Source organism: Piliocolobus tephrosceles, chromosome X, assembly GCF_002776525.5.
Source record: "Piliocolobus tephrosceles isolate RC106 chromosome X, ASM277652v3, whole genome shotgun sequence".
Classification (NCBI taxonomy): domain Eukaryota; kingdom Metazoa; phylum Chordata; class Mammalia; order Primates; family Cercopithecidae; genus Piliocolobus; species Piliocolobus tephrosceles.
Window position 1 is genome coordinate 25,909,426 of NC_045455.1, and position 14,428 is coordinate 25,923,853.

Below are 14,428 nucleotides of genomic sequence, written 5' to 3' on the forward strand. Positions count from 1 at the left end.
AAAGACATCTAACTTTTTAATGCATCATTTAAGTCAAATATTTTTCACTGACTTCCATTCTTCTGTACCATCAACACTCTCATACTATTGCCCATATTGTGCACAATGATATTTCAATCTTCTTAAAAATGCCTCCAGTTCAGGAAGCCTCAACTGCTATGAACAATAAGTCTAACAATTAGTAGATATTCATCAGTTTATTTCAATGTTTGTCAAGGTTTCTGGTGCCTAAAACACATTAAAATTTTGTCAACATGTATGTAATGCCAACTGAGCTCATAATATTAAGCAGAGAAAATAAGACAAAAATGACTTCCAGTTTCTTCTCAATAAAAGTATAAAGTATATTTCTAATATTTTTCTTTTTGGATCCCAAAACATCACTGAGACACTTTCATAATGCCATGATTTCATTTTGCTTTCCCATTTTGTTTTCACAGCTTTCTCCTTTGGTGTTCTAAACTTTCTATGTTGAATCTTGTTAAACTTCCATGACATTTTATGTGATCTTTTTTCCTAATAATCAAGATACTTCTGTTTGTAATAGAAGAGATTTATACAGCACCCCGTACACAAGTAAATCCATCTTAGAAAAAGGCTCCATCTTACATGTCAATAGGCACCATGCCAACAGAGACAAGATGTTTTGCCTAATCAATAAAGACTGCATCCAACCAGATAAGGACATAACCAAGCACACTCTCCCACTATCAACCTTCACCAGAAGATTCCGTGGCCATAAAAAGAGCAGGACTTCATCAGCTCTAAACATACATTTTACTAGACAGCGTCTTGCTGTCACTTGTGATAAGCACCTGGCAACCCTAGCCTAAGGCTCTGCCACAACATCAAAGACATTTCCTTGCAAGTTGCTGATGCTCATGGTCTCTACAGGGCCAAGGTAGGACATTGTTTTTCTCCATGTTGCTTTCCATGAACTGATTCATTAACCCTTTTTCCTAACCCTTTTCTCTGGATATTAAATGTTAGTATACTTTGTTTGCTGTGGATTGTTTAATTTGTAGTATTTTTATATTAACTATGTATACCATTGTATATGGATTACAATATTGACTGACTTGTGGAATTGCTTGAGCCTGTGTGCTCACAGCTCCGACTATTGTGAACAGGATGAACTAAGAAGAACTGCATCCTTGCAAACCCCATGAGGCTTGCTTTTAGGATTGAAATTGCATCAATAAAAGTGTGACATTGTGGAAAGACACAAGCCTGCCTGAACCTGGTTATCTCTGACTTTGTGCTGTTCATGCTAAGAAAGTTAAATCAAACACACTTTAAGAAAACAAAAGGGAAGGGGGGAATTGAATGGCTTAGGTCATTGAACCACTGAACCACCAGAGTAGGGTTGACTATAGTGACAACTGCAGTGAGGTACTTGAACATTGTACACTATCTTTACACCTTGTTTTCACACATCTTAGATGTCAGAATCATTTTCTTAGTAGAATTTCTCCACAAGTCAGGAGATATGACTGGGTGATATACTGTAAGTGTCTTGTTTAAAGAAAACTTTGGAGGACTTACCAAAAAGTGTAGATTAAAGAGGGGACTAATCTTAGTCTATGTCTACCACATATTTGCTACACATACTGAAACATACAATTTAAGTTTATATTGATAAAGAGATTATCGTACTAACAAGTAATTGTAGTAACTAAGTTTGGCTTTATCTTATCTTAAAAAAATCACCCTCATGAGAGTAAAATACTTACTTTGCTTGCTTAAGGCCTTTATTACCTTACAGCAAAATAAAGCAAAAGTTTGACATGTACTCCTGTCTAAATAATTTGCAAAGAATATTTTAGCTTTCTTTTTTTTTTAACACAAAACAAACCAACATATTATGATCACATTCTTTTTTTCTTCAACGTAACCACCAGTGTCACTTTACTTTAGATCCTTAAAGCTATCTTGTATGAGTGTGGTAAGAAGTAGGGCCAAGTGTGACTACTGACCATAATGATGGAGTTTGATCCCCTTAGCAGATACATGAATATATATATATTTTTTTTAATCATGGGACCGAGAAAAGGATATATGCTCTGACTAGATAAATTCTGTAAATGGATATCTGATTTATACGAATGTGTAAAATTATTTTTTACCTCTTACATGTCATAATTATCAGTGAAAATATAATTATATTGACAAATAAATAATTTCTATATTTTTTACAATAATATATTTTGAATATTATATTTTTTAGACAAGCTACAAAGGCAGAGATAACATTTCAAAAAATATTACATAAATCTATGTAGTTAACACTTTTCTTTTTTAAATGGATATATAATAGCTGTATATATTTTTGAGGTATGTATAATATTTTGATATTTGTATAATATAAATGTATAATAATCAGGCTAATTGGGACATAAAAATTAGATGAAATAAGTTACAAAATGAAAAAATATTATACGGCCCATACATAACTTATCTTGTGTGAAAACATTGGTATGAAAAATGATTTAGAGTGCTAACATTCCTCAATAAAAGGGATTATTGGTGATATCTATTATCCTATCAAGTCCTTCAATACTTTCCAATCTTTTTGTCAATGTAGTCTTTATTGCTAATATAAGTGGAGCATATTTTGTGTTCTATAGTATTTTCTGAATCAATTAAAATTCCCCTGAGTGAAGGTCATATTTTATAAGTCTCTAATATCTACAGTAGTACCTAGCACAGAGTATCACAACTATATACTGAATTTGAATCTATTATTACTTTTTCTTACTGTATTTTTATAGAGGGCAGAAGGATGTCTTAAAATATACTTCAAATTAACATAATTAGATAAAAGGTAATAATGATCGTTTTCACACCCACGTAATACACATCTCAGTGAGAAGTATTAAAGGTGAAATAACATTAAATACTGTATTTTTTAAGTCCTTAGTGATCTTTAGACTGAGATAGTAACTAGAAGTCTCTACAAAGAACTATTTTGATGTTGCATTGTTCAAGGCTGAGACTCTAGGACAGGTAATGAGTCAGATGTTTTACAAAAGGCTAGGCAGCACCAAAAAGATAAGTGTCTACTATAGAATGTGCAGAACATCCTTATTTATCATATATTGAAAAGTCTGCATTTCTGCCTTGTGATTTATTTATTAAGCTGTTTCTTTCAATGTGAATAATGCAGCACTTGAAGGATACACATTTCTTCAAGTTACCAGAGGAGTACTTCTCTTGATAACTGAAGTGCTCGTTGAAACATTTAGTAACAGTTTACAAGTTTTGAATATCTTTCAGGGAAGTCACCTTCCCCAACTATTTTTTAAATTCACTTTATCGATATGTTTCCATTTAACTTTAGCATTCATCTAGCTTCCATGATTATTTTCTTGAAATAATATTCAAAATTTTCTCAGATCCAGAGGCAACACTTACACCAAATAAGTTCCCTATCAACAAGGGAGCAGCAGAGGAGATTACAGAATGGTGTAGTATAATTTTACTCATCTTAATCATTTCATTCACCCAATGTACATATATTAACTACTCTTTATGAATGAGGACTACATAGACCTTGGTGATAAAGAAAAATATTAAAGTGTGGTTCTGAATTGTAAGATGCATATGCTTTACTGAAATAAATAGTTAAGTAAATAGTGAGTATAAAACAATGCTAGATGTACAATGGGGTTGTTGCTGATCACAGAAAGGAGAGAATATTCTGGCCAAAAGAACAATGCAACCATATTTGAAGATTAGTTTCAGTGACATACATCACCATCAAAGTAAAGGTCTGAAGCATTACTGGCCAAGGAATCATTTTAAAAGCCTGAACCACAATCAGTCTAATATAACATGTAATCAGAAAAGAATATTGACAGGACATAACCTGTTAATGAATAAGATCTCACCGAAATGGCTGCCTTCAGAAAACCACTATGAAATTTGATATGATACAAGACAGCACTGATTAACAAAAGAATTTGTCGTATTTTGGTACAGGTACATGCTCAGAGACGGGGATTTTTACGAAGTACGATTCAGTTTTTTGTGGATTTTATCTGGAGATTCTGCACGTTATAGTATATCAGGTGTCAGTGGAAATCCCATCATTGTTGCCTGGAAAATTAGAGAACTGAAAATGGGGAATCAGTGGTTGCTGCAAAAAGAGGAAAAACTTGTGAAAATTGGAGAAAAGAAAAGAAAAGAGAGATGGCAAAGTATCTCTACTATAGCTCTATCTGACCCTTGAACTATGCATGTGTGGAATAGATTTAAGAAAAAAACTCAGCAAAAAATTTTATATCTAAAATGAGACAGTGGATGGGGCCAATAAATAGGTTTGATTTGTGTTCAGTGAAGATAGTTGAATGTTAAACAGAAACAACTCTCAACGGAGAAAAATGACAAAATCTTCTGTCTTTCCAAGTTTCTATCCACAATTCTGAAGACTCCATCTAAAATTACTTTATATAAGAAAAACTGGGAAAATGGGAAACATTCTGAAAAGGAAAAAAATGACACCAATAACAAGATAACCTCGATATTGTAAATAGCAGACATCAATGTCAAAATAGCAGATATAACTACCATAAATAAAGATCACCACAATATGCTCATAATTAAGGAAAGATAGGAATTCTTCATATATCTACATATTATAAGGAGGAAGCAAGTGTAAAATGTAACTTAGATGTGAAAGGTACAATCTCTGAAATAGCAAATTCCCTAGATGAACATAAACCTTAATGGAGATGACAAGGGAAAGAGAAAGTGACCTTGAAGGAACAGCAATAAGTGAAAAACAACCACCGCCATCACAACCACACACACACACACACAGACACACACACACAAATATTAATGAAAATGAACAGAGCCATAGAATCAGTTAGATAATATTAGAGTCTGAAATCTGTGTAATTGGAATTCAGAACGAACGAAAAGAACTGGAGGGAAGAAAAAATATATATGAATACACATATGCATGCACACACACACACACATACATACATATACCATATCATTTGAAGATGCAACTCTTGAAGTTTACCCACACTCTTTTAGATACATTTTCAGACTCACATCATAAAATTTGCTCAATTTGGGGGTTTGTTTTCCACTTTTGGTTTAAAAAAACGGTTTCTCCCACTCTCATTGCATATGTATATAATACATATATATAATACAATGAAATGAAATGAAATAATGAAATGAAATATATGTGTGTACACATATATAATGTGTGTATACACATTATATATGCGTACACACAGCAGGTTTACTACTGTTAATCAATTTAAAAAATACACCTTACACCTTACAAGAGAAGCATGAGCATAAAATGTGGATCAATTTTATGATTACATGCTCCACTTGCCATTGTCTTACTTTAAACAGCCCTCTCCCTGCCATTGATGCATAACTATTGAGCATAAAGCATCCACTCCCACCATCACCTTGTATTATGGTCTTAAAAGGCAACTCAGAAGCTGATACTCTGATTAAGTAATGTCATGTGGAATAATCATTTTCAACATGATGGTATCCATTATTTATCTTTGCTTTTTAAAAACAAAGATATATAAATAGTATAATTTCCTCAAACTTAAAAAACTGTTAAAGTAGTTCCATATTAATTGATCAATCTTAATTATCATTTACCACTATTGGTGATACTGTTTGACAACTTGAATGAGATACTAACTGCCATAACTAGCTCATTGCAAAAGTTCATTTTTTTCTTTTAAATACATCATTAATCAGTAAATTTACACCCAAAAGTTTTGAATCCATCTATTATCCTGATTTTAGCCAGCTTTTACATTACGTTTGCAAAGTTGGGTCTTTCTTGTTCTAGTTCTATCTTTGCTTCTAAATATACTTGCTGTTTCCTTCTACAAATAAGCAGTTTTTATAAAGGTAAATTTTGAACTCATAATAAATCTTGGAGTGCTGCTAGAAAACAGAGTAATATGAAATAGATCGAATAAGAGAGAGAGTTTGTAAACAAACTGAAAAGTCTTTCCCAGAAGTAGCTCTGATGAATGAAAATCGACAGAACTTTTTAAAGCTGCAGTGGCAGAATAAATACTAAGAGTTGTCAGAAAACCATTCAGCCTGGATATGTCTAGATTTGAAGGCATCAGCACAGACTACTTTGTGTCTTATTAGGAGAATTTAAAATGAATTCAATGATTCTAGTTTTGGAAGGATAAATAGCTCTTTCTGTAATCCACGTGTCTGGCAAATTTATAGACTTAGTATGCTAAAGGAAGGAATATAAGATGAAACACTTACTACAGATATTAGACAGAAAAGAAAACACATCAAGAATTGAGTTGTATTTTGGATTGATAGATTATTTCTCTATGGGAATCACACTAGTAAGTGAGAGGAAGTTTTTGTAAAAGATTCTTAAAACTGTTGACAATTTGGGAAACCTAGAATATAAATTACATTATTAAAATGAAGAAATCTACAAGAGAGTACCCAAAGGAGTATATTATAACAATAAATGAAATTACATAAATTAAAATATAAATCAGGATTCCAACTTTTGCCTAAGAAGTAGTGTAGTGTAATGATTAATATTCAGTGTCAACTTGATTGGACTGAGGAATGCAAAGTATGGTTATGTCTGTGAGGGTGTTGCCAAAGGAGATTAACATTTGAATCAGTGGACTGGGAAAGGCAAAACCACCGTCAGTCTTGGTGGGCACCATCTAGTCAGCTGCCAGCGTGGCTAGAATAAAACAAACCGAAAGAAGTTGGAAGGATTTGACTTGCTGAGTCTTCTGGCTTTCATCTTTCTCCCATACTGTATGCTTCCTGTCCTCAAACATTAGACTCTGAGTTTTTCAGCTTTCGGATTCTTGGACTCACACCAGTGGTTTGCCAGAGGTTCTGCGTCTTTGGCTAGAGACTGAGGGCTGCACTGTCGGCTTCCCTACTTTTGAGGTTTTGGAACTCAAAGTGATCCACCACTGGTTTCTTTGCTCCTTGATTTGTAGATGGACTATCGGGGGAGATTATCTTGTTATCATGTATGTCAATTCTTCTTAATAAACTCCCTTTCATATATACATATATCCTATTAGTTCTGTCCCTCTAGAGAGCCCTGAGTAATGCAAGTATAAAGCTGGAAGGGGTACTATTTCTACAGAAATAACGTCAAAGGCACGATGATCTAAAAAAAAAAAATTAAAAATAAATAAATAAATAGTAATAGATGCATGTAAGGAGAAATAGACTGGCTCACTGATGGCAGAGGGTAAGGAAAATCATACTGTCATTAAAGTGTTATCTAAATGCCAGGGTTTCAGCACAGAAAGCCAGTCACTGAAATGTTGTTTCTCTCAGCACAGAACGCCAATCACTGAAATGATGAGTATTAACAGGGAAGCAAGAGAATCAGGTTCTGCACCCAAGGAAATGGATGTTAAGTCCATTTCACTGATGAACTAACATTATGGCTTTATTTAGCAAAGAAGAAATGTAACTATGCATGAAAAAAACAGGAACTCAGGTGGGGTAAGGAAGCAATCATGGATGAGGGGCCGAGCATATTATTGCCTGGATGCATGTTTCAGTTCTTTGATACTTTTTAATAGTCCTGAGGGTCCATTTCTCAGGAAAGAACCCAGATAAAACTGGCATAAGTTTCAAGATTTAAGACCAGAAGAGTCAGTTTCTATGTTTATCAAAATAAAAACAAAAAGAGTCTATGGGACATTGGGGTTGGTTTCAGCCCCTTTTTTCTATTTATCCATTCTTCAATCATGGTGAATCTGTTGTCAATTTTTCTGGCTTCTTCATGCTGAGGAGGGGAATTGTGGGAAGCTCCATAGCATGGGTGACTAGTTTTCTTCTGAAACACAGTCTTTCTCTCTCCAGTCCCCCACTTCCACCAAAGACAGATCACAGCAGGATCAACCCACCTGCAAAGTAAGCTGCAGTCCCGTATACTTGGCCTAATTACCCACACAAAATGCAGCAAGACTAATTGTCCACATAGGTTCTCCTAAATTGGCCTTGCTAGACCTCTCACAAGACCACTTCAGTTAAAGCCCTGGGCAAATAACCAGTACCTCCACTTGTGTCCTGTTAGAAAATAGATTCTCATTGAACTTATTCAAAGAAGTTGTATTAATTCAAAACATTCATAAATACAAATACTTTACAAATTCTGGAGAAATTTGGCAGATGGAGAAGTATGCCTCAAATTATGTTTATCATAGTATACTCAATTGTTAAAGGTTATAAATAGCTCAAAAGGAAAAAGTAATATCTCCCTTGGACTTCAGGAAACCTAATATCCAAAATAGTTATTCTGAGGTAAAGAAAGCCTGAATTTGGAACTTGAAATTTTGTTCTTGGAAATTTTGACAAATATCAAAGTATTAAGACACTTGAAATCACAAAATAGGATCACAGGTCACAATAAAATAGTCATTCATTTAGCCAAAATGATAAAACTGAAATGTTTACCGTTTGATAGAGAGGAGACTCAGGTTCCCAAACAATAAGACCTAATAAAGACAGTATGAGGCCAAATGAATCTGTCTCTCCCTCCTCCACTTTTTCCCTGCAGTTCACATAAAAGGTAAGCACAAATATTTTCTCTCTTAATAATATTACACAACATTATGTTCACAAGTGAAAATAAAAATGTTACCTTTGTATGATATATTATTAATGTGAAAGTTATTTTAATAAATTTTATAAGCATGTCTATTTAATTAAAATCAGTTTGATCATAAGATATCCATAAACTTTTTATAAGCTTTTACAATTCTTTATTAAACAGTAGATCAATACTCCAAGAAAACCCAATTATTATGACACATGAGCCTAGATTCAGGCCTTGCATCAGTGTGCTTTTGATATTAATGTTTAATTCATAGAAAAATTCTGAACTAATCTTAGCCCTCAAAATAGGTTCTTGCAATATCACATGCCAACCTTTTCTACAATAGTCCTTGGGCCTCAACTGAATGGGTTTAATTTCTCACTGTGTGTCTCAAGAAAACAGTTCATTTTGATTGTCATGTTCTCCCGGGTCTGAAGACAAGGATTCGACTACTGTCAATGCTCAAGATTTAGCAGTGACTTTTTCAGACCCAGAAGTCAAAGCCCTGTAACTTAATAGCACAAGGATTAGTTCATAGGATATTTATTTATACTACAGAAAATCCTATCATTCTGTCTATTATATTACAAATTAAAACACTATGATTTGGTGTCCTGTGGTGACTGCCTGCAACACTTCATTGTATTAAAGTGGTTACATTACTCCTTGCATATGTCTAACTGCTAGCATTCTAGTGACAGAACTGTAACCAAAAGCATCAAAAATTGACAGGTTCTTTGCCCATCTTATCAAAGTAATGATAGAGGTAAGAGGCAGAGAAATTCTAGGCAGACAAGGTTGGGTCCCCAGTGAAACCCTACCTTCAATCCATGCCTGAAACTGAAATATCAAAGTGAGAAATTCTATTCATGTTTGCCCACTATATCCCTAAATAATGTACTTTTACCAATTGAATGTTGCCTTTTCCAAAACTACCTACAGCCCACCCACCCCCAACCTGTGCCTATGAAGATCCCAGACTCATTTGGTAGAAGGGAAGATGGCCAGACTTCAGTGAGATGGCTGGACTTCAGGGAAGAGATGGCTGGGCTATGGAAGAGACAACCTGACTATGCGGGAAAATGACCAGCCTATCCAGTATCCTCTGCAGTTTGCCTCTCCTTGGAGAGCCATTTTCATTGCTTAATAAAATTCTCTGCCCTTCAATTGTCTGTGCAACTTCATTCTTCACAGACACCAGACAAGAGCTCAGGAACTCCTGTGTCTGGCTATCCAGAAATGCCAACACACCAGCCCTTTGTCCTTGCTGGTGGAGGGTGGCCACCCCATGCAATGAGGCAAGTGACCTACTGACTTTCTAACACACTGCTGTCCATGGATGGTGGAACTAAGAGAGCACTGTAAAACAAAGAGAGCAAATTGGTCAGGCATGGTGGCTCACGCCTGTAATCCAATCACTTTGGAAGGTGGAGGCAAGTGAATCATGAGGTCAGGAGATCGAGACCATCCTGGGCAACATGATGAAACCCCGTCTCTACTAAAAACACAAAATTTAGCTGAGCATGGTGACACATACCACTCTAAATCTAGCTGCATGTTTAATTGTATTAAAAAAGAATGCCAAACTGCCAATGTATTTATTTATTTATTATATTTCTTATTTTACCTTCATCAAGACAAAGAGCCTTAACTATAAGCAATATTAATCAACCAAATTTATCCAATTTTCTATCAGGCTTTAAATAATATCTTATTAATTACTTAAACTTTTTCCACTTTCTATTTTCTTTGTATGTGCATAAATACAGACACATGGAGAAACAGGATAAAAGCTGCATATGACTTACACAGACCATCTATAATATGCTTGAACTTTCTGTTTTGTCCTAAATTTTCTTTCTTTTCTTTTTATTTTTTTCTTTCTTTCTTTTTTTTTTTTTTTTTTAAATAAACAACCAGTCATCCAGTCATTTAAGTTTAGGAGAATAATTCACCTCACATAATCTTTTCCCATGCAAAACTGTAAGTTTTTCTTTATAACCTTCCTTACCAAAAACACATCTTCATATCCATAACTATGTTTACATCTCTCTTCAATATTTACTGGTTCCTTACTACCCTGTTTTATAAATAACCTTCTCTAATACATAATTTGAATTAACTTTTGATAACTTATAAATTAGTAAAATGATTCTTTTTCTCTATAAAAACACATCTTTGGCATATTTTATATACAGAATTATATATTAACCAGAATATATAATTCTTATCCTTAGTAACCTCAAATTTTAGTGAAAACCTAGGAATTAAGAAATCCTGAACTGACTATTCAATATTAGCATTTTATTGATGGGAACCATTCCACAATTTTTAGAAACATATTTCCCAATATCATAAACTTTTCTTCATTGTAAATGGCCCAGATATCCAGTGAACATCTATTATAAAATCCAAAACAGGCCAGGCATGGTGGCTCACGCCTGTAATCCCAGCACTTTGGGAGCTGAGGCAGGAGGATCATGAAGTCAGGAGATCGAGACCATCCTGGCTAACACGGTGAAACCCCATCTCTACTAAAAATACAAAAAAAAATTAGCCGGGCGTGGTGGTGGGCGCCTGTAGTCCTAGCTGCTCAAGAGGCTGAGGCAGGAGAATGGCATGAACCCAGGAGACGGAGCTTGCAGTGAGCCGAGATCGCGCCACTGCACTCCAGTCTGGACGACAGAGGGAGACTCTGCTTCAAAAAAAAAAAAAAAAAAAAAAAATCCAAAACAAGTTTAAGAACTTATATTACACAAAAAGTTTATCTACAACATTTATCTCACTTACATGTACTCATTTTATTCATTTTTAAGTTCTAGTTTCTTTTGAAAACTGTGATATTAGACACAGCTTGTCCTCATTTAAAGTTAGCTGTTTTCTTGTTAACCATTTGTTTTTAATAGTCAGTGAACATCAAATACTCACCTAGGTAAGAACTTTAACATTAAATACACAGGTATTTTTGGCAACAATGCAGAAGATTCAGCTAACATCATTAAATTAGTCTCATTTGTCAAAGAAGTGACATAAACCAAGATTACTTCATTTTGGCTGGGTTTATCATTTTACAACATTCTATGCCAAATCTTAATACCTCAAAATATCTAGCAGAGACAAATATAAACCCAGACAAAGATGTATGCTGACAATTCTGAAGATACTTCTATTTATATTATATCAATAATTTTAAAACCAGATTGTTTATTAAAGGTTTACTTATGTCATGGGGACTTGAAAAATACTTTTAATTTATGAGTGCTCTTTCATTTGTAAACCAACTTGTTAGATACAACATTTAACATAATAAATGTACATACATAAATACATATAGAATGTATACACACATAAAAACAAAGATCCAATGGCTTTTATCTCAGAACTGTAGCCATGAGATAGCCATACAAACTCACCAGTTTACATAGCTACATATTTCTTTTGCCCCAGTAGGCAATCCAATGAAGGCTGTGAACCAAACTTTTTGATAAAGCCGTTTCCACTTTTTAGTAAAGCTGTTTAATTTTTGATGACCAAACTTCCCCAGACTCTAAAGAACACTGGAGCCAAACAGCACCACAGAAGAATATCACTTGGACCCTAACAAGGAGGCCCAACCATGCTTAGAACAGCAGCATAAAAGCCTGAATACATAGAAATTCATCCCACTTTTTATTCAACAGTAAACTCCAAACTCCAAAGAATACTGGGGCTGAACAGCATTACAAAACAAATTCAGTTTAGCAAATTCTAATTTCCCATAACTTATATTCTCTCACACACACACACACACACACACACACACACACACACACACACACAATAATCAAAACGCAGTTCAACTTCTGCAGCAACAGACAATCCCCAAGAGTGTCCAAACTGTAACAGTCAGGGTGCATTCCTCTCGATATGTTGGGCTTTTTCAACCTTTAAATGGAAATTCCTTCAGAATTTTCCAAATTCAGAGGAGCAGATAGCACTGTGTGGTAGCCACAAAACACACTCACTTGCCTGGACACACACACAACACACAGTTACGAACAAGCCCCCAAGTGTCCATACTGAAACAGTCAGAGTGCTTCCCTCTGTCAGTCAGCTGGGCTTGTTAGCCTGCAAGTGGAAATTCCTTTAAAATTTCCCAAATTGAGAGCAGCAGATCTTGTTGTCTGGACCCAAAACACTGCTCAGGAGGGCTTCTGAAGCTCCCAGCCCATGGCAGCTGAGCCACAAGCAGCAGGTTTCTGTCAGGGAACCAAAACCTGTTACTGAAACCCAGGGGTTCAGTCTTGGTCCTGCTGCTTGCAGTACAGAAAGCCAATCACTAAGACAGTGATGATTGCCAAGGAAGAAGGCTTTAATCAGGGTCTGCAGTAGAGGAAATGGGATATCAGTCTCAAATCCATCTCTCTGACTGACTAAACTTAGAGGGTTTATATAGCAGGGAAGAAATGTAACTATATATGGAAACATAGGCACTCAGGAGGGGTAGGAAGGAATCATGACAAATGCAGGGCCTGGCATCTCACTGTCTGGATGTGATAAGCTGGTGTTACTTGTTTGATACCTTTTGAGAGTCCTGAGGGTCTTTTCCAGAGGAAAGAACTCAGATAAAACAAATGCACTTTTCAAGTTTTAAGACTAGAAATGTCGATTTCTATGTTAATTTAAAAATTTTTTTGATGGCCTTAATAGGTCCGTTTCAAAAGAAAAAAAATTTCCATTACAATTTTCAGTTTATTGCTAAAGATTGACGGTAGCTTAACATGAGAGCTGCAAACATGTTGGAGATTTTGTGGGCGCTCTTCTGCTATTCATCATGAAACTCCATAAGGCACACAGAAGAAGTTAGTCTGAGCAATGAGTAAAAGGCAGGATAAGACCACCTACCTGGTACAGGCCTGGAAGAAGGTAGCAGTTGCCACAAGGGAAGAGGCAAAAAGCCTTGACAAAACTCTTTGTTTCTGAAGACAAAAGCCTAAAATAGAAAGTGAAAAGGCAACAAATACAGAGGACAACAAGGTATAGTGCTATTGTTTTTGTTTTTTAAAGTATGTAAAGGTAAAAAAAAGATAATAAAATAAAGCCTGGGCAACAGAGTGAGAGTCCATCTCAAAAAAAAAAAAAAAAAAAAAGGTAATACAAAATGAACTATATAGGTACAAATCTAACAGAATGTGTTCAAGAGCTTCATACTAAAAACTATAATAGGACAATAAAACAAATTAAAGAAGATTTAAATAAAAGGAGCTATACACCATTGTCATTATTAGAAGTAACATTGTTAATTCTTCTGCAAAGGATGTAAAGATTTAACACAATTTCCCTAAAATCCTATCAGTATTTTGGCAAAAATCAATAGGTTGGTTCAAAATGTACATGGAAATGAAAATAAACTTGAATAGCCAATATAATTCTGAAAATAAAAAATGATGTTTCTTGCCCCAGGCTGCTGAGGCCCATACCTGTATCTTTCAAAGTTTTTAGCCACAGCTGCCCAGAAAGTTGTCCAGTCCTGGGAGGACTCCATGTTAGGCAAGGCAAAGGGGAGACTTTGCACATGGATTTGAGGAGTCACCAGGCAGACTGACTCTTCAAGTACAGTTCTTTCAGAATATGGTCTGTTTCCTGGATTAAGAAATTATGACACATATACACCATGGATAGAATACTGTATGGAATATTATGCAGCCATAAAAAAGAATAAGTTCATATCCTTTGCAGGGACATGGATGAAGCTGGAAACCATCATTCTCAGCAAGCTATCACAAGGACAGAAAACCAAATACTGCATGTTCTCACTCATTGGTGGGTGAGAACAAT

General features: G+C 35.0%; 1 long non-coding RNA gene across 1 annotated transcript; it reads left to right on the forward strand.

Moving 5' to 3' along the window:
• Positions 1-775: 775 nt before the first annotated feature.
• LOC111551802 lies at positions 776-9,778 on the forward strand. Its single transcript, XR_002734468.2, has 2 exons — positions 776-901; positions 9,554-9,778. It is a non-coding gene; the product is annotated as an uncharacterized LOC111551802 (long non-coding RNA).
• The last annotated feature ends 4,650 nt before the right edge of the window (positions 9,779-14,428 follow it).